At 39.7% G+C, this 27,794-nt stretch overlaps 1 long non-coding RNA gene across 1 annotated transcript; it reads right to left on the reverse strand.

The window, feature by feature from the left end:
* Positions 1-27,570, reverse strand: LOC140694199 (uncharacterized). Its single transcript, XR_012069950.1, has 5 exons — positions 27,497-27,570; positions 22,193-22,251; positions 2,181-2,402; positions 1,283-1,456; positions 1-499 (listed from the first exon to the last, which is right to left on the reverse strand). It is a non-coding gene; the product is annotated as an uncharacterized lncRNA (long non-coding RNA).
* Between the last annotated feature and the right edge of the window lie 224 nt (positions 27,571-27,794).

Below are 27,794 nucleotides of genomic sequence, written 5' to 3' on the forward strand. Positions count from 1 at the left end.
TAATGCTTTATTGTGGAAAGGTGGCAAGTTCATTAGACCGTATGTATATGCATGTGTGTATATAAAATATATGTATTTTTAGGCTAAGATAAATGTTTCTACATTTTCTTTCTTAGCTGTTTTCACAACATAAAATGATGCTCTTTTAGAGCTTTAGAGAGAATAAAGGATGCCATTGGGGAAGAAGTGCATTGTAAGAAGGGAGATGGGGGTCATGTGAGGGAAAGGGGCAGAGGGACAGTGAGAAGGAGAGATCAGCGGAGCTGTGTGTGAGAGACCTGAGTGTGACCTGAGGGGCGTTTGAGGCCCTTGCCTCACCAGTTACCTCTGATCGCTTCTTCGGTATCACTACACAAAGTTCAAAATTAAGTAGAAGCCAAGGTCAGACAGGACTAGCAGGAGGCTGTTTTCTTTCCATTACAGTAAGATCTTCTTTCTTCATTCAGCCCTTTATTGCTTTGTTTCATCTTTCCACTGCTTGAAGCTGTTGCTGTGTTATCTGTGGAGTAGAAACAGTATCTCTGATTTTAGAACTAGAACCCTGGTCATATACGAATGAGCACAAAGGTGGTGCTATCCATGCTTTCAAGGGCAATTCATCTATTAGGCTAACACCCATGGACTCATCTTTCCAAAGAAGCAAAGGAAAAAAAAAACACATTCTCTACCATTCTGTAACTCCAGGGTTATTTTACTAACTAGATAAAGCTCTTTAAAATTAGACTTTAAATAAATCTTATTTCATTCCGATTAATTTGAAGAAAAAGCACTGGTTTCTACAGAACTTCTTTCTCCAATAGATTATTTGTGTGCAAAATTTAGAAGAACATATTAAGTTATTTAGGAGCGTGAGTACTTGGTGGGGGATGGGCAGTGTAGCTTCTATTTTGTTATGCTGTTTAGTTTTAATGCCAAATTGTTTTATGAAAATCACATTGTCATGAATCACTCATGCAGAATCTATTTGGTTGTAGGCCATGTAGGTTTACATTAATATTATTTTCATTATTGAATAAATCAGGATTTTTCAGAGGTTTAATAGTCTGTTTTAAAGAAGCTTTTTTCCCAAACATGTCTCAAAGGGCTCATAGGACTGTTTTTTTCATGTGTGATAAATTTATTTGTGTTGGTTTGCATGGATATAGCAATGATGCGCATGGGGAAATGAGGAGATGTGTTAAAGCAGCCATCTCTGTTAAGCATGGTAATAAATGTTTTCTTAGATATTTTCCCCCTTAGTTAACATAGATTCTTAACAAAAAACTCAGTGGCTAGTCATTACCTTAAATTCTGGGTATGATAATTTCCTGCCATTTTTTTCTCCAAAATCTGTCTGACTGTTAAATTCTCTTCTTCCCAAATTATTCTTATAGAGAGAATCTTCTTGAATATATAAAGGCAAATATAAGATGTCTTTTCTTTGAAGCATAAGGGTAAAGCAGCCCAAATAAGGAATCTGTAAGAATAGAAAATGAATCTTTAAAATTATCTAGGAACAGGAGATAGATCAAATGTTTCCAATTTATCCTGGAATTTGGCATATGGCCTATTTAAAATAAAAGATAATTGGGGTCAAACCCAATGGCCTTGGGGATTCTTTTGACCACCCACCTCACCTCATGATGTGTGTGTGTGAGGGGATAGATGTAATTATATATCTTCTGATCTTACTGGAACTACTACTGGCTATGAAGGCAAGAAGAAGTCCCATAGTGATTTGAGGCTGATTAACTTTAGCCCATTTGTTCACATGTTTTGCCCTTGAACCAGCCTCAGTGTGTACACTTCTGTTCATCTATATTTAGCTCTGAGAATCGTTGGCTTTGTCATTTTCTAGACACAGGGCTTTTTTTTTTTCCTGAGCTTTGGGGGAATTTATTGAGAGCAGCTTTCTTGTACCAAGACGATGCTGAGCTTTTCCCCATCACTGGCAAGTGTCAAAGCAGGTGGCCTCTTGATTGCCACTAGTGTGGGGTGTGAAGATTTCAAGTGAATTAGTTTTGAATAAAGAATCTGAAAGAACAGATCTGATATGATCACAAAGTATCTCATGATTTTGTAAGCTAGTTGCTTTTCCTTTATATTTCAAAGTTTATTGATTCCATGCCTAATAATGAACTTACACGCAGTGTGATTTTTATCAAATGTGGATAAAGATGAAACTCAATGGGAAAATTTACCTGATGTCATTCTTTTCTCCTGTGTACATTTTTATTCATTTAACAAGTATGAAATGAATGTCTGCAAGTGAGATGGAAAAATAGGTGGCATGCATGCTGTACTTTCTCCTCTTGAGCTCAGAGCAGACATCACTAATCAATCATCTGCAGTCTTGCTTGGTGTAGTCTAGTCATGAATTCACAATCTTTCTCTGTGTACTTCTCCCTAGACAGACACTGCCACTAAAGTGGAAATGGGAAATAAGACATTTGTTATTCCTACTTTATTTACTCAGCTCCATTCTAGGCATTGCAGGGAAACATAAGTGTGAGACCTAAATCTTTAAAGAGCTTATAGTCTATTTAAAGAAAAACAAAAACAAATAAAACAATTAGAGAGCAGCATAAGGCTTTAAATTTCAATTTAAAATGAATTGTAATTAGAAGAGGGAAATATTTCAATCATCTGTCATATATTTAATCAACACAGCAATAATGTTTCATTTATTCTGATCCAGTCATTTGAAATTTTATCTGTTCATTTCTTCGATTTATCAATAATTCATGAACTTTGAATAGCTCTTGAAGAACATCTCTGTGTCCTTGAACACAATTTCCTAGATATTTTGAAGACGATTTTGTTTCCTTTGTTCCTCTGTTTTAGCTTCATTTCAGGATTAACTTGGCTAAAGATCAGAAGATAGACAGCCTAGTCAAAAGTTACAATGTATTAATAAATTTCAAGGGCTTCCAATGTTTATGTTCAGAGATGTCTGTGAAGAGCTAATGAAAATCTGAACTTAAAATAAAATATCCTTAAATTGGATTAATTTGGAACTTATGATAATCTGGTCAGGGCCTGGGTAGATGGTGACCAGTCTGTTAAGTATTTGAAAGGACTTAGAAAATGTTAATGCTGCAAATAAAGTTATAAGACAAAGTCCTTAATGATGTTAGAGTATTGTTTTTAACAACTTTAGAAGCATCTGCTTTAGTTTTTACAGTATAAGTGCATGTAATCAGAGGTTTGCCTTTTGAATTCTATTTTGATACAGTAATTATAAAGCCTACTAAATTATGACCTTTTCTAGGCATTGTTTCTTGACCTCGTTCAAATTCCATTGTGTACTTAGAATTAATCATAACATTTCATTAAAGAATTTATAATTCAGAAATTAAGCAAATGTATTGACTTCCCCTTATGTAGTATGAGACACTATCTTGATACTGGTGGTCTTCTTTACCTTATTTCATTCAAAAAAAATTATTTCCCCAATCATATTTTAAACTCCAAAAAGAGGCATTGGATCTTAAAGGTCCTGGAAACCAGATGGCTTAAAATTAGATGTCTAGATGGCATTAGGGTCCTAGCTCCACCTCCTTCAGGAGTGAGGGAGGCAGTAGAAAAACTAAGAACTTTGATGTCCATCAGACCCAAGGCCAGGTCTCAGGTTGGCCTTGCTCTCTAGGTGTGTAAATGCAGGAACTAAACTCATTTCTTCATTTATGAAATGAGGATAATTCCTGTCATCAAGGGGCTAGTCAGTCATGATTTAGTATAATAATTTTTGTAGAGAATTTGGCATAGGACCTGTATGTTAGATAATATACTTTTGGTTATAAGAAAAGTAAACCGATTGCAGCTAACTTCACATAAAATCAACTTATTACAGTTTCTCTCTCTCTGTCTCTCTGTTTCTCTCAAATCTAAAGTTATTGCTACGTCTTGGGCAGAGGACATATCAGGGCAGTTTTGGGGTTCTCAGCAGTAGGATTGCATGATTATTTTCTACAAGGGTTTATGTTAATAAAGCTCAGGTTTAGCCAGCCTCTGTTTACATTTCAGAGGGAGAGAATCCCATGAGCTCATCTAGGTCTGATATAGATCAATCAGCTATGGCTGGGAAGTGTGGAAACACTGATGACATAGCTCCTGGGGCCCCACTCTGTGTAAAGTGTGCCTCCCTCAGAGGGGGAGTCAGGCAGCGAACCGTTTACTGTGTTCCACCACATAGCTCCTGATGCTCCTGCTCTTGCTCGTGCATTTGTATTCACACAAGCCCACCCTACTTTCTCCTATTTTCAGATATAAACTGCTATTTGGTTAGAATTAAACTGATTAATCTAACTTCCCTCTGAAATCTTCCATGGAGTCCAAGCAGAACCTAACTGCTCAAAGGAAAGGAAAACTGGTGGGCCAGCCAGAATCATAGATTAAATTTGAGTCTTAGAACTGATTTTCTGGACCTTCCCATTCAGTTAGTAATCTGGAGTCTGGCCTCTGTAGTGGTACAGTGGAGATTTCTGAATTCCTTTATCTACCTTTAGTCTATCAACAGTGTGGCCACCTCTGAGTGATAGACTTTCTTCTGTAACATAGAGCAAAAGCCCAAGAGAGTTGGAGGATTTAACTCAAGTCCACCCTTTCAGGCCACAGGTATTGTGAGGAGACAGACACTTTTAAGGGAAGCTTGGAATGGAACACAAGTTGCCCAATTTCTCTCTCAGACCGAAGTTCAGAATAAAGGAGACCATCATTTCAGTTGATGGGAATTTGAGGGTAGAGTGGATTTTATCATGTTCATATCTGGGAGTCTAGGAAGAAGTGGCCCTAAGCAGTGGTTCTCAAAGTGTGGTCCCAGGATTACCAGTAATCAGTATCACCTGGGAACTTGGTGGAAATGAAGATTATCATGCCCAACTCTAGACCTACTGAATCTGAAACTCTGTGATGAGGCTCGGCAGTCTGTGTTTTAACAACCCCTACAGATGTTCTGATGATTGCCTAAGTCTGAGAACTACAACCCCTCTCCTCCTTCCCTGCCCCATCTCTGCTGCCCCTATTTAGGGAAGAGGAGACTGGAACCAGAGACAAGTTTGTTCCCCAAAGGCCCTTGAGATTCTGCATGTAAAAGATAATTGTGGTCTTCTGACTCTTTACTGCTAGCATCACAGTACACAGAGGTGCCGTATGGAGGCTCCTCAGGTTTCAACTGTATTCCTCTTACATCCTGTGGGGAAGTAGCAACCATATTTTCCCCATGCTATGAGAAATACTCTAGCAAAACAAAGATCTGTGCCCCCCCTTACCCACAACTCTTGAAACGGCATATGGAAGAATTGCCTTCTAATGCAGTGAAATCATTATTTGTCCCTAGGAAGAAAAATTCCTCTTTTGGGCACTAAAGTCTTCAATCAATAGAGTTTAAAATCTTGGCCATGAAGCAGTTACTTTGCAAATGAATCATTAGGTATGTTGATGAGAAACACCAGCTCCACCTACCCAGACAGCTCCCCAGATTTCTTATATTCTGACCATTAAAGAAATGGCAATATATTTGGGCTGTAGGCCTACAGTATACATTGCATCCCTCAAGACAGTATCCCAGAATCATCACTATATCTGAGTCATAAGGTCAGTGTCATCTTTCTAAAAAGTCATCTACCTCTGGATGACACTGAAAGTAAGAGGACTATAAATGTCATAGGGATGAGCCCATTACCACACTATGTAAGAAGTCAAAGCAGTGTGTAAGGGATTCAGTAAATCCATGTGCAGAAATGATGGTGGTTTATCAGCCACGCAGCCTACAGCATTCTGTTATAGCAGCCTAAGACAGTAAATAACAAGCAGTGAACCGAGGGGTACAAGTTGGGGACACCAGGGATGACTGTGGAGGAATTCCTCAACCACAAGGCTTCTTATAAGTAAATGGGGGGTTAAGAGGGTCAGTATTATCAGGTGTGGCATTCTCTGGCTTGGGGACCTGGTACCAGACATCAGCAAGAATGTAGAACTGAACTCTACTTTGAATAGCATGAACCTAGAAAACCAAAATTATTTGTCCAAGGTTACACAAGTGACTACTGTCAGATTGAGAGCTAGTATTCCTCTCAAACTAGCCATTCATTAGGACATATTCAGCACAGGGAAATATAACCATTATTTTGTAATGGTTTTAAGGGGATATAATCTATAAAAATATTGAATCACTATGCTGTACACCTAAAACTGACATAATATTATAAATCAAGTATGTTTCAATTTTAAAAAAAATAGGCAGCTGGTTTTCACTGATGACCAACATGTTCACAAAAGTCATTCCAAGGAGCAACACAAAAGCAGTGATATCAGCATATAGCAAAATGAAATTCTTTCTGGGATAATTAATTACAGAAATTGTAGTCACACAATGGCTCAAACTTCAGTGATCCCAAAATCTAATTTTCATAATCTCATCAGCAATATCACTTTACATTTCCAGTGACCAGTTTAATAGTAAGGAAAGATAGTCAACTATAAAATTACCAAGATTTCATTGCTTTTACAAAAAGCAGTAGAAAGCAGTTCCTGGCATGTTACAAAATATCATAATTAAAATATGTCTACTTATTACAATAGCAGGATAGTGATGCCATAGCCTAGTTCTTTATTTCCTTTAGTAACAGTCATTTGTAAAATTCAATAACTTCCAGAAGTTACCTGTTATTAGTACATAATGGAATAACATATATGATTAATGACAAAAGAGAAAATGGGGCAATGACTATATATTTTACTGAAAGACAAAAATTAAAGTTTTCATTTGGGAAAAAACAATTCAGAAATGAATCAATATTTTGCTAGCACTCAGTTGAAGTTTTGGAGACAATTACTGAAGTTCTACTTATGAGTAAATTACAGTTATATTCAACATCGAAATGTTGGTTGAATCTGTCTCTATTATTGAAAATATCAATATGAAATTCAAACATCAAAATTCAAAAACCATCTCACTTGTTTTAATAGTAGTAGCTTCATTTGAGCAGAGAACATGTAATCCAACCTCGACAAACTGTGTACCAAGAAACTATGATGAATTTGCAGATTATTTTTCCCAACTATGGACAATATCCAGCACTAGATTTTTTTTTTTTAAAGATCACTTGATTTTGGAATTGAATTTGGAATCAGCTTTCCTGGGTTCTTCAGGGTGGTGAAAGAGTTAATGGCACCTTACTGTTTTTCATTATCTCCTGATGGGAGTGTCTTCCAACAACTAATTGCTCCTATTTTGCCTTCTCCAAGCCACCTAATTTTTATCCATGTCCTTAATTGCTTCGGCCATTGCCACCATATGTGTCAGCCCACAAGTAACAATCTCAGTATCATTTGCTGCAAGATGATCCTCGTTCCAGGTGGTTTCATAGCAAGATGAACAAAGGTGAATGAGAAAGTAATTTATTTTTTAAAAACCAGAATGCCAGTTTACTAATGGACAGTTAGAATTGTAACTGTCACACAGACTAAAATATGCATCAGTAAGAGTTGGGCTGATAGGAATATTCTGGTCTGTGTGACAGTCATGAATTTTATTGTAGCTTACACATTTGTTAGCATGTAGGCTGGTGTATAAGGAAAGCCAACTTTCATCCAAAGAGTGAGTAAAGGAAAATTTTCTATTTGAACATTAGTAGTACCAGGCTGATAAAACCTGGGGCCATAGCCATTTCCAAATGGGGTGAGCCTATTATAATTTTAGAATAGAGTCCTATTGTGCACCTGAAAGTTAAGAGATTGTTATTTAATCACATTATGTCAAAAATAATCCAAATTTTACATGTAGGGGACTATAGCAATAATATTTTGGCATATCTAATTATTTTTTCAAGGATGTAGTTCCTGAAACATAGGATCATTAAAGATTAAAATTAATACCTTGAATCTTGGAAAAGAATAGTCAGCCAACATAGTGTGCAAAGCACTGAATAATCTCAATTCAAGTCATATTTGATGATACATCTCAGAATAAAGAATTTATATTTCACTTATGTGTTGAAAGCAGATATTAGCACTTTGGCATGACAATTGTAGTGCATCCATTTTTGTTTTATTATTTTAATTAACTCAGCAAATTCTTATTTATTTTATAACAAAATCCAGTCTAAACAAATAGTATTTATTAAAATTAACCCAGTATTTACATTAACATTTTATTGTGTACCTGAAAGACCACATGCAAACATATATTAGTAATTTGAATCCATTTGTGAAAATGATTTATATGTTTGACTATATCTAAATAGCCAGCATTTTATCTATGATATTGGTAATGTCTTATTTTCCTAGGTGTTGTGCAACATTCATAAGTGCTGAGAAGTTTGAGGTTACATTTTGAACATGGATGTAATTTTTTGGGAAGCTGATAGAAAGTATTATTGCCCTCCTGTAAAAAACACACACAGACACAGATAAATACACGTAGTTTTTCTGACCATTTTTAAAGACACAGAGAAAGAGTTGATGAGTAAACAAGATGGTAAAATGATTTTGAGTGATACCATGTCCTTTAAAACAAATCACATAAGTTGTGTTAACAAGCAGGAAGTTAGTCCAGTTGACCCTTAAACAACACGGGGGAGGTTAAAGGGGCTGACCCTCTGCATGGTGGAAAATCTGCATATAACTTTTATCGCCCCTCCTTACCTGTGATTCCACATCTGCAGATTAAACCGACCAGCAGATCCTATAGTACTATGATATTTACTACTGAAAAAAATCCATGTATTAGGGGACCTGTGCAGTTTAAATCTGTGTTGTTCAGGGGTCAACTGTGTATTGAAAAAGCAGTGCAACTGACTTCAGATCATCTATCTTAATTCATCCATTTGTTCATGCCTCCACTCATCTACCAACATACCCTTTCAGGGTCCGTTCAGAGAAAATGAAAATTGGTCCTTTCTGTTGACAAGTGCACAGTCAAGACAGGAAGATTATTTAATCCTTTAAGCAGTGAATATTACTTTAGGTCATTGGTCTTAGCTTGTTCTTATATTATTGTGTAGTGTGATCCTTCCCCCTTTCAACTTAGGTTTCTATTCACTATAGCTCTAATTTTTTGTTTTAATGCTTTGCCTTCCTTCGCTGCATTCATCACTTCTCACTGAATTTCTCTGGATACATTTTCTGATAGGTAATCTGCCCTCTTCTTGGTTTTACTCTTTGATGCTTGTTAATTGTTCTCTTCTGGACCTCATGGCCATCCATTGCTTGGTTACCCACCCTCTCCTAAACTTTCTGCCTCTGATGGGTCTGGCTTCTGTTTTACTGGAAGGTAAACCATGAACCAGAAGGATAGGGACCTGGGTCCAGATAAAGATGGTGACCATGGTTGCAATAACCATCACCATAGGCTGATGTTTCCCTTAGGGGAAGGGCTTTCAGAAGTCATAGTTTTAAAAGATGAGTGGATTAGTTAGTCCCTGCCAAAAACTGTCAAAATGCAGAAAGAGAGGGAGAGGGGTTTGGAGGAGATTGAGATTACTTTGGCAGTTTTCCAGAATGTAACTTTAGGATAAAAATGCTTATAAATTTTCTAAATTTAGTTTTCCTGTATACGATGAGATGTAACATTTTCCTCAGTAAAACTTAAGGCATTCCAGTAGTCTCTGGGACTTTGGAGTTGGTTTTGTTTGGATGGAGCAATGTACTGAGACCAGCCTTAAAGAGAGAAAAGGAGTCTGGTTGTATTCAGGATGACTGTACTGTGGTGCCATCCTGGTCAACTTCAACTTACTCCCTGACGCTGTTCCTGACATGATAAATCATAGTTGCTATTAATAGTTCAAGGAATGACACATTTTTTTCTTGAACATTGGGATCCTTCAGGGTAGATGTTGCTAAACTTCTGATCATGATGTTTAGCAGGGACTTGAAACTGGTGCGCATCACAATTATCTACACACCTTTAACAAGATACAGCCTCTAGACAGGGCCACAGACCAGACCCACACAGTCAGCTTCTGCCAGAGGGACCTGCATGTGTGCATTTTCAATAAGTTTCTTAAGTATTTCTGAAGTTCAGGATGGTTTGAAAGCTTTCATGCCTTCCTTTGTCATGACCTCAGGGGCAAGGAATTCTGACCATGTGCTCTGCTTTTGAAAGTAGGAAAAGTGGATGTGGAACTTAGAAGCCTGGTTGTATAAGGTGTTGAGGTCATTTTGCTGAGGGTGCAATAGAAAAGGAAAGAAAAGGAAAGCCTAGGAGGAAGTGCTGAAGAGTGCATTTAGTGGAGGACCTTGGAGGAGGAGTTTTGTTGGGGAAGAAGACAAAGGCAGACCGTCAAAGATGTCAAGAGCTCCGTCTTACTTGAGGAGGGTGGAATTATTCATCAGGGCTGATGCTCCAGGACGGTGAGAATGCCGCAAAGGCAGGTGGACTTGGTGATCCAGAGGTTTTCAGGGATGTTCAAGGGAGAAAATAGTGTTGGAGGTAGAAATCAGGTCGCAAAAGTTGAAGGCTAGTCCTATCAATCCTGACTGTGCCTCATAATCACTTGTGAAGAATTAAAACCAAAAGAATTTCCGATTTCTAGCCCAGATGTGCTAAACTGGGATTTCCAGATGAGAGGCCTGAACATTTGTTATCTGGATTTTCAGAAAGCTACACAGGGCATTTGGTACAGAAGCTGAGCCCAGGGGCTGGGGAGGAAGTGGAACATAAGGAGGGCAGCAGGAATATAGACCACTCTCTGAAAACAGAGGCAGGGAGGAAGAAAAAGCAGATTGCAGAGAATGAGAGGTAGGTAGAGCAGGTGGAAGGAAACTTCTATGCTTTTGTATTTTCTCTGGAAGGAAATGAACGTTTGAAGGGAAAGAATGGTTGAGACCAAGAGGTTACAACAGCAACTAAGAAAGAGTAGTTGAAGTAAAGTCCTTGAGAAAATTGCATTAAAACCTACCTTGGTGTAAGGGGAAGGTTAGGTCAACAATCAGCTCTCATTTCATTGTTAAAATAGCTGAAGGTCACCCTGAAGAGCCAGAAAAGTAATTGGTTCTTATCTGTAGCTACTGAGGGTTCACCTGTTTGAATGTTGCTTTTCAGTGTAAACCCTTCAACCCACTTCCCAGCTTTGACAATGAGGGGCCAATGTCAGGCTTGAACAAGCTAGAATGGACCTGTGGGGGTGATCCTGAAGAAGTTCAGGAAGGCCTGAGAAAGGTGGCTGAATGCTAGGTGTTTCCATAGGTTTATGGAAATGGTAATTAGGCAGAGTTTAAGCTTCTGTAGACTTTCAGGTATATTAACCTGTAACTTGTCTATTAACAAGTTATAAATCTTCTGTATTTCTCCACAAAGATAGCCATTGATTCCGAACAATGATTTTTTCATCACATTTGAGTGCTGAGCAGCACTTATTTCTGCTCTCAAAGAAAGTTACCTTTTGCTCTAAGATGATTGATTTTTTATTTTAGGGGACTTCCTTTCTCCTGCCTTAAACTGTAGGAAATGTGGGGGCGATGGGTATTCAGCACGTATTGCAAGTAAATCATTAGAACTCTTGCAAACACACCTTATAGCTGTCAGCCAGCTTATTCTCAGTGAATGGCTCTTTGGCAAAATGTGTTTAAGCTGGTGACAATGAATACAAAACACGGGGTCGAATTTTAACACATGTCATGCCCAGGCAATAGCTTAGTTCACCCAGCTACTACTTATTTTCCTTTTCTAGGTGCAGCAAACAAAATTTCAAAGAAAATAACCTAACTATTAAATTGTTTTCAATAAAGTCTAGGGCAATGTAGCTGCTGCTTGTCATTGTGTTTATCTATTCCCTTACTTGTTGTGGGGGACAGTCATGCCTACCTCCCCTTTTATTGTATCATGCCCTCTGTTTAAGGATTAAGAAATGCAGGTGAGCTTATTTAAGCTAATGATTTCAGAGTTAGACCTAAGCAGTAAATTTTGTTAGATTCTCTTTTTCATTCAGCTGTTGCATTTTGTAAGATAAAGTTAAAATCCACTGGGCCCTTGAAAAATATGTCAAAGGGATGCATAATCTACTTGTTAACTTTACAGTCTTTTTGAAGCAAGGGCCCAGGATTGAGAACTCACAGAATTTCTCCTGGGTGTTTATATTGCCTGGTGAGAAAGAGGTGAGACTTGTTCCTGGGGCCTCTTGGAGGAGGATTTTCTGTCTAAAGTCTAGTAGATGCATATGTTCTATAGTAATGCCACGTGGACCATTTGTGGTTATTTTAGATGTTACTCTAGTAAGAAATTACTTTTCCCCCAAATTTTGAAGACTTTATTGCTAAATTCTAAATAATTTTTACAAGATCATTTATTTATTCTGCCAGCAAATGGAGTACCTTCTGCTGTGTGCTAGGCACTGAGAGTGGTGTTGAAGTCACAGAAATGAATAAAATGGATCCTGAATGCAAGAAAATCACAATCTGATAGAGCACGCTGGCTTGTCTGTTACTAATGGTTAGTACTTTAGAAATATTTTAATATTATGCATATTTGAATGAAAACCTGTACTTTCCATGCTGGTGTGACCATTTAAGAGTGGATTGCTAATCCCCGAGAATCAATTAGGAAGCCTGGAATAGTCTTTGAAAGGAAATGCCTTCACCTGCGAAGCAATTGAAAGCCCCACCTCCCCCTCGCCCAAACCAGAGGGCAACCAGGAGGTGCAAGAACGTCAGTCCTCCTTAAGAAGTTACCTCGCCTTACTTGACCATCACTTCAGTTCTCTCCCTGTGATAAATCACTTCAGTTTAAATGGAAGAGGATTTCTGTTGTCAAAAGCCCATGGTAGGATGAGTTCCTTCGGTGAAAATCCAAGCCCCACCAATATTGAAAGTGAAAAGGAAATATACTAAGAGGAGAAATCTATCCAAAGATTGATTTTGTTTCCTTCAACAGCCAAAGTGGGTTTTGAAGATCAATAAGTCCTTTGCAGTGCTGCCAAAAGCCAGCAAACGTGCCAAGTCATAAGCTGTCCGAGGAGTAACTACAGGAAGGCTGCCGGGTCTGAGGCAGCTGCTTCACCGTCTGGCTGCCACTGGCCTCGCCACGGCATGGAGCCGGAGCTGGAGCCGTAAATCTTCACCTTGTCGCCGCCGCGGGGTGACTTAGGCTTACGGGCAGCACGTGGATGTGAGTACTTCAGATCTGGGGAGCCTCTCTGACCTGGTGACTGAGTTCACACACTCATGTAAGAACCTAAATATGAGGAAAAGCAAGTCCTATTCTTCCTTTTAATCTCATTTCCCCAGGAAGAGATGGGCCCCAAACTGTGCCATCCTTTCCAGAAATGCTGGAGCTGGTGTGATGGCTTTTCGGGGTTTTGGAGCATGTACGAGGGGTCCTGGCTAACTGGCAGAGATGTCAAATCCATGGGAGTGATTTGAAGCTTATTTTGCAAGTAGCTCAATATGGGCTTCTATGAAGCAAATGCCATTATTAAAATAAGTTTTCCATGGGTGTTCAGGTGGAGAGGAGAGAAACAAGTGGCTCTCCTGAAAAGACAGACAACTGTTTCAGTTGTCAGAATGTTCTCTCAAGAAACCAGGATTATTTGCTGGATTTTGATAGAAATCTTAGGAAAGTAGTGGATAACTTATGTTGAAGTAACTGAAACAAATTTTAAAATTGGTTAAGTAACTTCTATGAACAACCACAAAGAACTATTTTGCAACCAAAAAGGTTGTGTGATGCATGAGTGAAGTGTCTCTGAAACGACATCACTAGATGTGCAGTCGCTGTTCTCGGTTGCATCGCTGCTGGACTAAGGGGAAGTGGTGCAGAATGTGGCAGAACGTGACTTGGGCCCATCTCTCAGCTCTGTTAAATGAACCTTATGGATTGGCACATCAGTGAAATAGATGGGGTCTCCGATTTGCATGATAAAGAATTTGTTTCACTTGCTATGTATTTATTTATTTATTCATTCATTTATACAGTACCTAATTAACTCACCCAGCAAGGGGCTGGGTGAATAAGTCACCATGAAAAATATCGCAGTCTACAACCTTAAGGCACGTAGCACCGAGTTAGTGGGAGAGAGACCTGCAGGTGCCGTTAATGAGGAAGCCAAGCAGAACAAAACTGAAAGCTTACATTTTGTCAGAAGTTATTTACTGAAAGTGAGGTGGAAATGGTTGGCCATTTAAGCAGTGCTGGAAAGATTTGGAAAGGCTAGCAGGTAGCACTAATTTGCCTTGATGAAGCTGAACCATCCTCAAAAGTTGCCCTGTGGCAGATAATGAGGACCAGGAACACATAAGAAAGTCCTGCGGGCTGGAGGCCACTGAGGGTGGTTGTCTCAAAACAGGACACTTCTGTCTTCTTAAGAGATGATAACTCAGGAAGCATGGAGTGGGAAATAATTTCCAGCCTTGCCAAAGGCACATAAGAGGGAAAGGTTAACAGGCAAAAAGTCACTAGTAATGAGTCAACATCATGGGGATCGGGGTGAGAACACAATCTTGCAGTGCACCACTGAGGCGGTGGGGTGTAGCAGAATTACTGTGGCTTTTTGTAACTCTGTTTAACCTTTAGAGGAGCTGCCGAAATGTTTCCAAAGTGACTGTTATCCCATTTGATATTTCCACAAGCAATGTATGAGGGATCAAATTTTACCTCATTCTCGTCAACCCTTTTTAATTCTAGCCATTCCAGTGGGTAGGGAGTGGTGTTTTATTGTGCTTTCGATTTGCATTTCCATTACGGCTACTGATGTTGAGCATCTTTTCGTGTTGTTGTTAGCCATTTGTATGTTTTCTTTGAAGAAATGTCTGGATACTCTACCTGGCTTGTCTTTTACTATTGAGCTGTTAGGTGTTCTTTAAGTGGTCTAGGACAGTTGCACATCAGGTAAATGCTTTGCAAATATTTCCTCCCATTCTCAGGTGTTTTTTTTTTTTCATTTTCGTGCTTTCCTTTGAAGCACAGATTTAAAATTTTTGATTAGATCCACTTTATTTTTTTTATTATTTGTTTTTGCTTTTGTATCTAAGAAATCCTTGTCTAACCCAAGGTCATGTAAATACTCCTATAGTATGACTTTTGAAATAGGAACTCTTGGATATGGATAGCTGAAATGTGATACATCCAAACAGTGGAATATTAATCTTAAACATAAAGGAATAAAGTACTAATACATGCTACAAACTGGTTGAACTTGGAAAACAGTATTTTAAGGGCAAGTAGCCAGCCACAAAACAGCAAGTGTTATACAAGTCTATTTACATGAAAGGTCCAGCACAGGCAAATCTATAGAGACAGAAAGTAGGTTAGTGGTTGCCTATGGTTGCAAGGTTGGGGATGGGAGGGTGGGGGATGGAAAGGATTGTGGGGAAAAAAGGAGTAATTGCTAATGGAGACAGATTTTTTTTTGTTTTTGGTGAAGATCTAAAATTTACTGATGGTTGCATAAGTTTGAATATACGAATATACTAAAGGACATGAATTTTATACCTTAAGGGGGGTAAATTGTATGGTATGTGAATTAGCTCAGTCAAATTGTTATGTGTATTCTTAAAAAAAAAAGATTCTGTGAGCAAGACCTCTGCCAAGTCTTTCATATTAATTATATTGTTTAATGATTACAGCAGCCCTGTTAGGGGGGATTATTATTACCATTTTACAGATGAAAAAACTGAGGCTTAGAGAGGTTAAGTAACTTGTCCCAGGTCATATACTTTGTAAATAACAGATTAAGGCAGGCAATGTGTTTGCAAAGCCCAAAGCTAACCACGGACCTCTTCTAGCTAAGGAGACTTTTTATTTCAGCTCAGCTGACCTCTGCGGGTCATTTTTTCCATCGTTGGTCATACTTTTTGTATCAGTATAGGGAAAGAAAAATGGAGGCTAAAAGCTATCTAAATAATGTGAGTAGCCTTATAAATTTGTACCTACTAAAGAAGAAGCAGAATGATGGATGCCAGCTACTTAAGATGACAGCTCAAATCTCCATGTGTTTTTTTCTGCATAGACACATTCTTCAAGAGAATTTATGTCTATGAACATTTTTTAAAAAGACTGTTGGAGAGAATGGCTTGTTTATAACACTGATTTGTGCTGCAATGAATTAAGGCAGGGGCATAAGGCTCTATTTTGCTCTTTTAAAACTCTTTTGCCATCTTGTTCTCAGCGTCCCCTCAACATAGTTTTCAGGCTGTGAAATTCTGTACATCTTTGTGAAGCCCAAGACTTGACCTTTGAGAGGGAGAAGTCTTAATTTATTATGCTGACACAACACAGCATAACTCTTATTTTGCTTGGAGATCTCATTCAGTGTCATCACCAACATGTGCAACAAGAGATATGTCATGTTTATCGCTAGAATATTCCTTTTATTTCCAGTTACAGTTTTCCCATAAAATTTCTACTGAAAATAATCTCCATGCAGTCATTGAATATTATTGCTTGGAACAGAAATGCTAAAACAATTTGCTTATTTAGGATCCTGAGTATTTCCCAACATTTTGAAGCATCTCAATCCTCCACAAAATATCTTTCCAGCCAGAGCAGTAGTAATATAAGTCTGTGGCTTTTCTTGTCGTGTATTTTATGGGACTATTACCTCTCACGTGTATTTTGTATTCCTCCCACGTGTATTGGAGAACAACGGGGAAATAATTCTATTTGGACTCTTCTAGATATTTTATAGCTATGATTGACATTCTCTCAAGAATTGTTCATTAAAAAATAAAATTTCCCAATGAGATTCTTGGATGGTGAAAGGCAGAGTCTGCACATCATACTGAAATACATCTTCAAAGTTAGACCTTGTTTTCTCCCTATCTTTTTCTATATGTACAAGTTCCCTCTTGACCTGGGTAAGCAAGCTGGGAGGGTGACCTTGCCCCAGGAGGCCAAGGGCAAGAGAAGCAGGGTCCCTGGAGAACCCTGAAGGTCAAGTTCTGGGAACAAAATTCAAAGGGTTGATGAGGGGGGAAGGTTGCATTGGAAGAAGCTGAAAACAAAGGTCAGAGAGGAAGAGCCTGGCAGAACTAGCAGGACACGGGCAGAGGAAGCAGTGATTTGGGTGATTTCCATAAATGGAGGCGAATGTGTAAAACTTGGTACTTGTGATCTGATGCAGTGAAATGACTGTGGTTTTGGAGTTGGATCTGAGTTCAAATCTTGCTTAGTAAACTAGCTCCAAGAAGTGATATTCCCCTCTGCACCTGACCTTATCTATTTGATGAGCGTCTTCATCATCACATCAACATCATTACAATAGCTGTCACTTTTCAAATACCCGTTATATGCTAGTTATATGCTACATAGAAAATTGTGTTTAACCACTCATACAATCCAATGAGGTATTTCTTTTTTATCCTCACTTTGCAGATGGGGGAAATCAAAGCTCAGGGAAATTTTAATTTGCTCAAGGTCCTTTCCAACAGCTGAAAAGTAATAGAACCAGGATTTTAACCCAAGTCTGTTGGACTCTGTAGTCCACTGGACCACTGGCTCAGAATGATCTGGAATACATGTTACCAGAGGCTCCAAGACTCCCCCATGAAACTTCTGTGCTTGCATGTCTGTGGTGGGTCCCAGAAGTGTGCATTTGAACTCAGCTCTCAGGTGACTCTTATGCTCTACATAAAAGTACTTGCTCCTCAAGGTGGGGTCTGTGGTCTAGGGGCAGCAGCCTCAGCACCCACTGGGAGCTTGTTAAAAATGTAAATTCTCAGCCCCTACCCCAGTCCTGCTGAATTAGAGTCTGCATTAGAGCTAACCAGGTCCCAAGGTGATTCATGTGCCCTTAAGTTTTAGGGAGACCTGTTCTACAGCGCTGTTGTGAGGATGAGAGTTACCAAATGTAAAGTATCTACCATACCAAAAGTACTCTTTGTTACCATTCCCTTTTTGATCAAGTAGAAAACGGTGTTCTGGGAGAGCCCACAAGCATAGAGTTAAGGGTAAACACCTGTTCTGCTCTCCCCTTCCTCTGGGATCTATGTCAAGTGCTGTTTTGGGATTTCCCAGTGTATGCCACACCCCCTTCCTTTCCTGAAGGCAGGTTGTGATGTCCTTCCTCCACCAGCGCTGGAGTCAGAAGATATGGCTTTGACTCTTGGCTTGGCTAATTATTGTCTGTGTCTTTGGGAAAATTAATTAGCATTTTAATGGCCCTCAGGTTTATCAATTATAGAGAGAAAATGATGATGAAAGTAATACATTTTATCACACTAAAACTGAGTTAGTCCTCTCTGCCTATAGCATTCTTGGGGGTATCAATTGGAGAAGTAAGCAAGAAACAGAAAAGTCTTAGAATGTCTTTTCTAAATTTTTAACACTTCAGTCCTTTGAATACACTTATTTAAAACAAAGGCCATAAAGAAGGACATTTTATAATGATTAAAGGAGTGATACAAGATGAGGATATTACACTCATTAATATCTATGCATCCAATATAGGAGCACCTAAGTACATAAAACAATTACTAACACAGATAAAGGGGGACATTGATGGGAATACAATCATAGCTGGAGATTTTAACACCACATTAACATCACTAGACAGATCTTCCAGACAGAAAAGAAATAATGCAACAGAGAAGTAATACAATAGGAAAATTAGATTTGGTGAATATTTTCAGAGCATTATACATTCTTTTCAAGTGCACATGGAACATTTTCCAGGACTGATCATGTACTTGGGCACAAAAGAAACCTCAGAAATTTTAAGAAGATAGAAAAAATCTCAAGCATCTTTACTGACCACAATGCCATGAAACTACAAATCAACAACAGAGAAACAAAGGAGAACAAAAGGAAAGCATGGAGATTAAACAATATGTTATTAAGAAACCAATGGGTCAATGAAGAAATCAAAGCTGAAATTAAAAAATACCTTGAGACAAATGCAAATGAAAGCACAACCACAAAATTTATGGGACACAGCAAAGGCAGTGCTAAGAGGGAAGTTTATAGTGATACAGGCCTTTCTCAAAAAAGAAGAACAATCTCAAACAATTTAACCCACCAGCTGAATGAACTAGAAAAAGAAGAGCAAAACAACCACAAAAGGCAGCAGAAGGAAGGAAATTATAAAGATCAGGGAGGAAATAAATAAAATACAGATTAAAAAGACCATAGAAAAAATAAATTAAACCAAAAGCTGTTTTTTTGAAAAAGTAAATAAAATTGACAAACCTCTGGCCAAACTCACAAAGAAGAAAAAGGAGGGAGCACAAATAAGCAAAATAAGAAAGGATAATGGAGAAATTACAACAAATAAAATAGAAATACAGAAAATCATACAAGAATATTATGAAAAACTATATGGAACCAAACTAGACAATGTAGAGGAGACAGACAAGTTTCTGGAAACATACTGTCCACCAAGACTGAATCAAGAAGAAACTGGCCACTTGAACAAACTGATCACTAGAGATGAAATAGAAATAGCAATAAAAAACCTCCCCACAAATAAAAGTCCTGGACCAGATGGCTTCACTGGGGAATTCTACAAAATGTACAAAGAAGAACTCATACCAGTCCTTCTCAAACTCTTCCAGAAGATTGAAAAGGAGGGAATACTCCCAAACTCATTCTATGAAGCTACCATCACCCTGATACCAAAACCAGGCAAAGACATTACCAAAAAGAATTATAGGCCAATATCACTGATGAACATAGACGCCAAAATCCTCACCAAAATATTAGCAAATAGAATCCAACAACACATAAAAAAGATTATACATCATGATCAGGTGGGGTTCATCCCAGGACACAAGGGTGGTTCAACATATGCAAATCAATCAATGTAATACGTCACATCAACAAGAGAAAGGACAAAAAACACATGATCATATCAATAGATGCAGAAAAAGCACTTGATAAAATTCAACACCCATTTATGATAAAAACTCTTGACAAAGTGGGTATAGAGGGGACGTATCTCAATATCATAAAAGCTATATATGACAAGCCTACAGCCAAAATAGCACTCAACGGTGAAAAACTCAGAAGCTTCCCACTAAAATCTGGGACAAGACAAGGATGCCCACTATCATCACTGCTATTCAACATAGTCCTGGAAGTCCTAGCCACAGCAATCAGGCAATAGAGAGAAATAAAAGGGATCCAAATTGGAAAAGAAGAGGTGAAAGTGTCACCATATGCCAATGACATGTTACTATATCTAGAAAGCCCTAAAAGGTCCACACAAAAACTACTAGAGCTGATTGAAGAATTCAGCAAGGTAGCACATTACAAGATTAACGTTCAAAAATCAGTGGCATTTCTTTACACTAACAATGAATCAACAGAAGAAGAAAGTAAAGAAACAATCCCCTTTAAAATAGCACCCAAAGTAATAAAATACCTAGGAATAAATCTAACCAAGGAGGTGAAAGAATTATACACGCAAAACTATAAACCACTGATGAGAGAAATTAAAGAAGACTTTTAAAAAATGAAAAGATATCCCATGCTCTTGGATTGGAAGAATCAATATTGTTAAAATGGTCACACTGCCCACGGCAATCTACTGATTTAATGCAATCCCTATCAAATTACCCAGGCTATATTTTACAAAACTAAAACAAATCATAATGAAATTTATATGGAACCATCAAAGACCTAGAATTGCCAAAACATTAGTGAAGAAAAAGAAAGAGCCTGGGGGAATAACTCTCCCAGACTTCAGGAAATACTATAGACCTACAGTCATCAGGACAGCATGGTGTTGGTACAAAAACAGACATATAGACCAATGGAACAAAATAGAGAGCCCAGAAATGAACGCACAAATTTTTACTCAACTAATCTTCGACAAAGGAGGCAAGAATATACAATGGAAAAAAGACAGTCTCTTCAGCAAATGGTGTTGGAAAACTGGACAGCAGCATGTAAAGCAATGAAGCTAGAACACTCCCTTACACCATACACAAAAAATAAACTCAAAATGGATCAAAGACTTAAACACAAGACAAGATACAATAAACCTCCTAGAGGAAATTATAGGCAAAACATCATCTGACATACATCTCAAAAATGTTCTCCTAGAATAGTCTACTCAAACAATAGAAATAAAAGCAAGAATAAACAAATGGGATGTAATGAAACTTAACAAGCTTCTGTACAGCAAAGGAAACCATAAATAAAACAAAAAGACAACCTACGGAATGGGAAAAAAAATTTTTGCAAATGAAACTGACAAAGGCTTGATCTCCATAATATATAAGCAGCTCATACAACTTAATAAGAAACAACCAAACAACCCAATCCAAAAATGGGCAAAAGACCTAAACAAGCAATTCTCCAAGGAAGGCATACCAATGATCAATAGGCACATGAAAAAATGCTCAGTATCACTAATTATCAGAGAAATGCAAATCAAAACTACAATGAGGTATCACCTCACACCAGTCAGAATGGCCGTCATTCAAAAATCCACAAATGACAAATGCTGGAGAGGCTGTGGAGAAAGGGGAACCCTCCTACACTGCTAGTGGGAATGCAGTTTGGTGCAGCCACTATGGAAAACAGTATGGAGATTCCACAAAAGAGTAGGAATAGACTTACTGTATGACCCAGGAATCCCGCTCCTGGGCTTATATCCAGAGGGAACCCTACTTCAGGATGACACCTGCACCCCAATGTTCACAGGAGTACTATTTACAACAGCCAAGACATGGAAACAGCCTAAATGTCCATCAATGGATGACTGGATAAAGAAATGGTATATTTATACAATGGAATATTATTCAGCCATAAAAACTGACAACGTAATGCCATTTGCAGCATCCTGGATGTTCCTGGAGAATGTCATTCTTAGTGAAGTAAGCCAGAAAGAGAAAGAAAAATATCGTATGAGATTGTTCATATGTGGAATCTAAAAACAAAAACAAAAACAAACAAAGCATAAATACAAAACAGAAATAGACTCATAGACAGAATACAAACTTGTGTTTGCCATGGGGGCGAAGGGTGGGAAGGGATAGATGGGATTTCAGAATTGTAGAATAGATAAACAAGATTATACTGTATAGCACAGAGAAATATACACAAGATCTTATGGTAGCTCACAGAAAAAATGTGACAATGAATATATATATGTTCATGTATAACTGAAAAATTATGTTCTACATTGCAATTTGACACATTTTTAGATGATTACAAATCAATAAAAAATTTTTAAAAAAGAAAAGCCCAAAGTTAACAGAACAGAAATTTCATCTTAGTTAGCTGAGCAATTAAACCATAACATGGAAACCATCCCTTCATGGTCAATGGGCTCACCTTGGGTCCTGTCCATTGTCATCTGAGGAGACATCATCTATATGAACTTGGTCACATTCCTAAAATGGAATTAAAATGATACATGTTAATTTTCAAAAAGCATCTACATTTTGGGGGGAAAAAACAAAAAACAAGAAACCACACACATAGCTATTTTTTACTACAACTGGAGTGTTTTCCAACCATGTCAATCAGTAGGTGGCAGTCTTGTTAAATTCACATTTTTACCTACTTTAGGTCCTTTTTCACTATTAGAAACTAGCATGTCATTAAGAACTACTGTTACTCAGCTTCAGAAAACACAGTTTTGTGCTTAGAAGGGAAAGTGACTGAAAACAATCAGCATATGTATTCCATGAACCTCAGGTACCTGAAGACATTGCGCTGGTCAGAGAGCTGATTCAGTCAGTGCCGAAGCATAACTGAAACCAGACATTTTGGTAAACCTAACATGGTAGAAAAACTAAACCTGCTGCTAACTGCCAATGAAATTATGACCTTTGATTGCTGTCAAGCCACACACCAACACAGCCCGAGGCCAGTGTGCGGAGGAGCCCAGACCAGAAAATCTGTTACTGGTTTGCCATTGATTTGAGAGATGCAGGTTTTATTCTTTGTATGTGAGCATGTGCGTGTGTGTGTAGGAAAAAAGCATGGAAGATGACTTCACAACCTAAATAAAAATAATCAAACATATTTTATTTATTTTTTACCATTTTTAAAACTTTTTTACTCTTTTTTTCCTACTGTTTCACTATTATTACACATTCATTTAAAATACTGGATTTCTGAGTTGATTAGACAATAATGTGATTTGAACAGACCTGGTTTTTAAATCCCAAACTGCGGGTAAACTATTTAGAATAGAAGGTGTGATTGTGGGCTGAAGCCCCACTGGACAGTTTCATGGTTATGAACATGCGGACACAGAAGCTCCCCATGTCTTACTGGTGTGTCCCAAGCCCTGAGCATCTTTATGGGAAGAGCAGACACTCTATAAATACTCGTTGAACAGACGAATGCATACTAATATGGAGACAAGGTCTCCAGTCCAGAAACAAGTAGCACGCACTTGGCATGCGTGAATATTTTAGTCATGATCCTTCTTTAGGCAGTCAGCCTCCAGACACCACAGAGGGCTTTATGACAGTTACTTCCATGAAAAGTTTTAGTTAAAAAATATTCGAAGAAATTTGCAAGCCTGCAACCTGTATTGTAAAAGGTTCTTCTGACTAAAGCTCTGGTCATCTTTACTGTGTAGTTCATTTTATAAAATCTAACCTATCCCTTGAGTGCTTTACATGCAACTTGTAACAAAGATAACACAGGTAAAGCACCGCCATAATAAAAGGTGTATTTTTATTTTGTCGGTACCTTCTGAACAAATTATTTTCTCTCCATGGATTTGCGAGGAAGGGAGCAGGAAATAGAAGTGGAAAGAAACTCAAACCAGCTGTTGCTTTAACAGAATTAAAATTGTGACCCCCCCAACCTCTTCTCTAAAGCATCTATTTTCCAGTCAACACTCTCCCAGCAAGCAGCAAGTTCCAAGGAGGAAAAGACTTGGAACTTGAAACCCTCTCCTGCTCTCCTGAGGTCCATAACCCCAGATAAGAAAAAAGGAATAGAAGTCCAGGAGGCCTCACAGGCATTTAAAATACAGGTCATTCCTGGAAAACATGTTTGGGAATTTCTCAGTTATTAATTTAATCATAATTTGGAAGATGAATGATAGCTGTGTCTTTTCAACAATGTACTTCTGGGTTTAAAAAGTTAGTAAATTCCAAGTTTCTACTATAAGCCATTTAACCAGCCAGAAATACAAAAATGGTGCTGTTGGTAAAAGGCTCTTTCAGAGTGCAGGGCTAGTGTACAATGCAAACAAATGCAAAAAAGCGTACCCCCTTCAAAGAAACGAAGCCATAGCACCGTAGTGGAGGAGTTTCCTCTCTTGGGAGAAAGAATAGAGGGGAGGAGGAAGCTGAGGAGTTAGAAAAGATACTTTAAAAAGAATTTAATTCAAGGAATCAGAGCTGACTTAAAGTTATGTGGTTAATTCTTGGGGTGGGAAGAATTCTTTGGAAAAGCAGGCTTTTCTTAAGCTGATGCAGTCGATAATTTCCATCACTAATAGAGCAGCCTTATCTTCTCAGGGCTGGGGATGACTCCAGTCTTCCTATTGTTGGGCCACATCCTTTATTTGTTTTCTCCTGCCAGCTTTAGTCAAGACTTTTTGTTCCCAGGCTGATGTCCTCATTTGAAGTATTGTTCAGAAGCGTCATTCGCTCTAATTAAGTAAGGGTCAACAGTTTCTAGCTTTTACCTGCAGATACCAAACTCACTTCACAGTGATCTGATTAAAGCGAAGTTTGGTGTGATGGCCACAAGGAAATCCTCCCTCCCTCTTTTCAGCAGAATTTTTGTAGAACAATTTATTTAAAATTTTTTTTAAAATTATTTGTAGGTTTATTTTTTGGGGGGTAATTAGGGGTGTGTGTGTGTGTGTATTTTAATGGAGGTACTGGGGATTGAACCCAGGACCTCGTGCATGCTAAGCACACACTACCACTCAGCTATACCCTCCTCTGCATAGAAACATTTTAATCAAAATAGATTAAAAAATCAAGAGCATTTTAACACTGGAATTTGACACAACATTGTAAAGGGCCTGAGTAGTGCTTTTAGGAATTAAAAAAATCAATCATTAAAATGTCTATGGAAAATGTACTTTTGGAGTTGGTGTTCACCCAACAATAGACAAGTATTCTGTTGCACAGACTTTGACAAGATACATCCTAAAGCCTCATCACCACTAAGTCTTTGTATGAGTTTACAAATAATGGCAAAAATGTCTTGGGAAATAAGTTGTGTATTTTTTTAAAAAATTAATGAAAAACTAGGATATCACGATTTTGATGATGACCTATTAAAAACTTTAATTCCTCAAAGAATGGAGAATATTAAGATACCAAAATACCATTTCCTGTCCCAGAAGAGCCGTGTGTTGTGTGCACCTGTACTAAATGCATCTGCGCCCATGTTAGAATTGGTGGGTCTCTGCATTCTGACTTCCTGGAATTGTTCCCACTGTGGGGCTGAGACCCCCCCCACCCCCACCTTCTCCTACTTTTCAGAAGCCATCTAGCTTTTTGTTTGTCTTCCTAAGAGCCTCATTTTAGGTTTTCATTTTTGCTTTCTATAGTTGGTTGTTTTTAGTTTCTGCATTCGTTACAAACCCAGAACTTGAGGGAGGGGGAGCAGAAGGGGCCCCAGACCCATCAGGACAACAGCAGCAGCAAAAGTTCAAAGCCCCAGTGGAAGAATCGAGATACTCAGAGGACAAAAATGAAAGCTTTCTACGGTCTCAAGTGCCAAATATATTCCTAAAAACCCTAGTCAGGTGCTTCATGCACAGAGTGCGGAACATACAGGAGTCCACGAGAAAATAAGTTTTTATTTCAGAAAGACTGAATGTGTTGAAAATGTACTTTTGACAAAAACTTCCAAAAAGTATGTGGTAGGGTTTTAAAGAGTTCAAGTCGTCACCGAATCCAAGTCTCAGCAGAGCACTCACACAGGGGCCACCGCTGCCAGTTCAGCCAGTTCAGCATATTTTATGCAGTAATCTGTCCCGTTGAACCTTGAAATGCCCAAAGGACCCCTAACCCGTTTGGGTGTCAGACTTGGGGCAGAAAGTACTCCTGGTAGATTCTGCACTCAACACCCATCTAAGCTGTTTGATGGGTGCCTTTGCTTAGAAAGGTACTCATTCATGTGTCTGATTATTTACTAAGGGGCAGCCGTGATCTGGGTACTGTTCTAGATGCTAAGGACACACCATGAACACAAAAATCCTTACCATCTTTGAATTCACATTCTAGTTGGGAGAGATACCCAAGCAAGAGAATATGCAAAATGTACAATCTGTTAGATAGGGGTAAGTGCGAAAGAGAAAAAGACAGCAGGTGAGGGGAATATGCAGGCTGTGAAGGTGTCTGGGAAAGAGCTCTGCAGGCCAAGGGAAGAGCAAGTTCATAGGCCCTTAGGCAGGAGGGGAGGAATCATGTGGGCCAGCAGGTGACAGTGAGGAGCTGGCTTTGCCTTGAAAGTAGCATCAAGTGATGGTTCCCTGCCCTTAAGACACTTACAGCTTTGCAGGAAAGACAGAAGCTAATTAACTAACCACATGTGTGAGAAATTAATTGCAGTTGTGGGAAATGCCGCAGTCCCTTCCTGGAGCCCAAAGGAATATCCTCTTGCTAAGTAGTGGAAATCTGTTTAGTCCAAGAGGGTTGCAGAGGTCTGGAAAACTGAAATGATAGTTTGCTAGATCAGGAGGGACAGCCCAGCCCACTGTTCATCTTGCTGCCTTTGTGATGAAAGGACTCTAATAGAGATATGCAGTGGAGGACGAGAGATGGTGTACATTCACCGAAGCTGTGGTAATGGAAGCAAAGCATAGCTCTTTGATCCTAGACTCTCAATGCTGGTCCTCTACTTCTGAATGGCTGTGGGTGGGAATGGGGGAAGGTGGTACTTTCTGGGCAAGCCAAACTTCTCTCTAGGAAATACCCGGGCCTTAGAGATGCAAAGGGACTCTGCTCCGTGGCACCACGGGCCACGTCAGCCGGACGCGCACACGAGAGGCGGCGCGCAGGCCCAGGCAGGCGGCTCAATTGTCAGAAGCAGAGTCTGCTATCAGGCCAGGGCCCACGCAGAGGAAAGCCCAGAGCCCTGCAGGCGGCCGGCGACCGGAAACCCTTGGTGACAGGCACCGAGGAAGACCGTGTCAGCACCTATCTGCTAGGATCTGCGTCTCAGGGGTCAAAGCCGCTTCTCGCTGCACCTGCCCAGCCTCTCTGGCAGCAGGCACTGACCAGGGAACTTCTTACCACCCATGCCTGACCCAGGGCCTCCCCCAATCCTCTCCGCTCCCTCTCTGGCTGCAGACTGGCCCCTCAGGGCCCCTCTCCATCCACACCTGAGGAGTCCTCTGGCTCCGCGCGGGGCGAGCTCACTTCCCCCTCCCTCCCCTGCAGGCTGTCCGGCGAGCCCGCCCTCCGCCAGCGCCGTGGGGTTGGCAAGGGCCCCGCGGGGGTCTCGGGCTCCCAGCCCACTGCCCGCCCTCCCTGCCACCCACTAGGCATCGGCCGGGGACGCCCATCTCCAAGAGGGGCTTCCGCTGAGAAAGGACGCCCCTCGCCGAGAGAGACCCTCAATCCGAAGTCACCAGGCCCTCCGCACCCTCCTCGCCGTGCCATGCAACTCCGCCCCCGAGCCGCCCTTCCTATCTCCGTGCAGCACCCCTCGCCCCTCGCTGGGAAGAACGCAGTGATTCCAGCAGCCGTGGTGGCTCTTTGAGCCCAAGGAGCGGGCGGGGCAGCCATTGGCGGAGGCCGCTGCCTCCGGCTGTCAATCCCGGAGCCCGGCCCCGCCCCACCAGCGGAGCTTAGCAGGACGCAGGGCCGCGGGGGCTGTCGGGACGGCTCCAAGATGGCCGGGCGCTTGGATTCCGCATCTGCTGGCGGCCCCGAGCCCCATTCACTGCCGCCGCTGCTGAGCGGAGCCGCCAGTCGGCCCAGCGACTCCTGGGGCTGTCCCT

The sequence above is a fragment of the Vicugna pacos genome, unplaced genomic scaffold (assembly GCF_048564905.1).
Source record: "Vicugna pacos unplaced genomic scaffold, VicPac4 scaffold_20, whole genome shotgun sequence".
Classification (NCBI taxonomy): Eukaryota; Metazoa; Chordata; class Mammalia; order Artiodactyla; family Camelidae; genus Vicugna; species Vicugna pacos.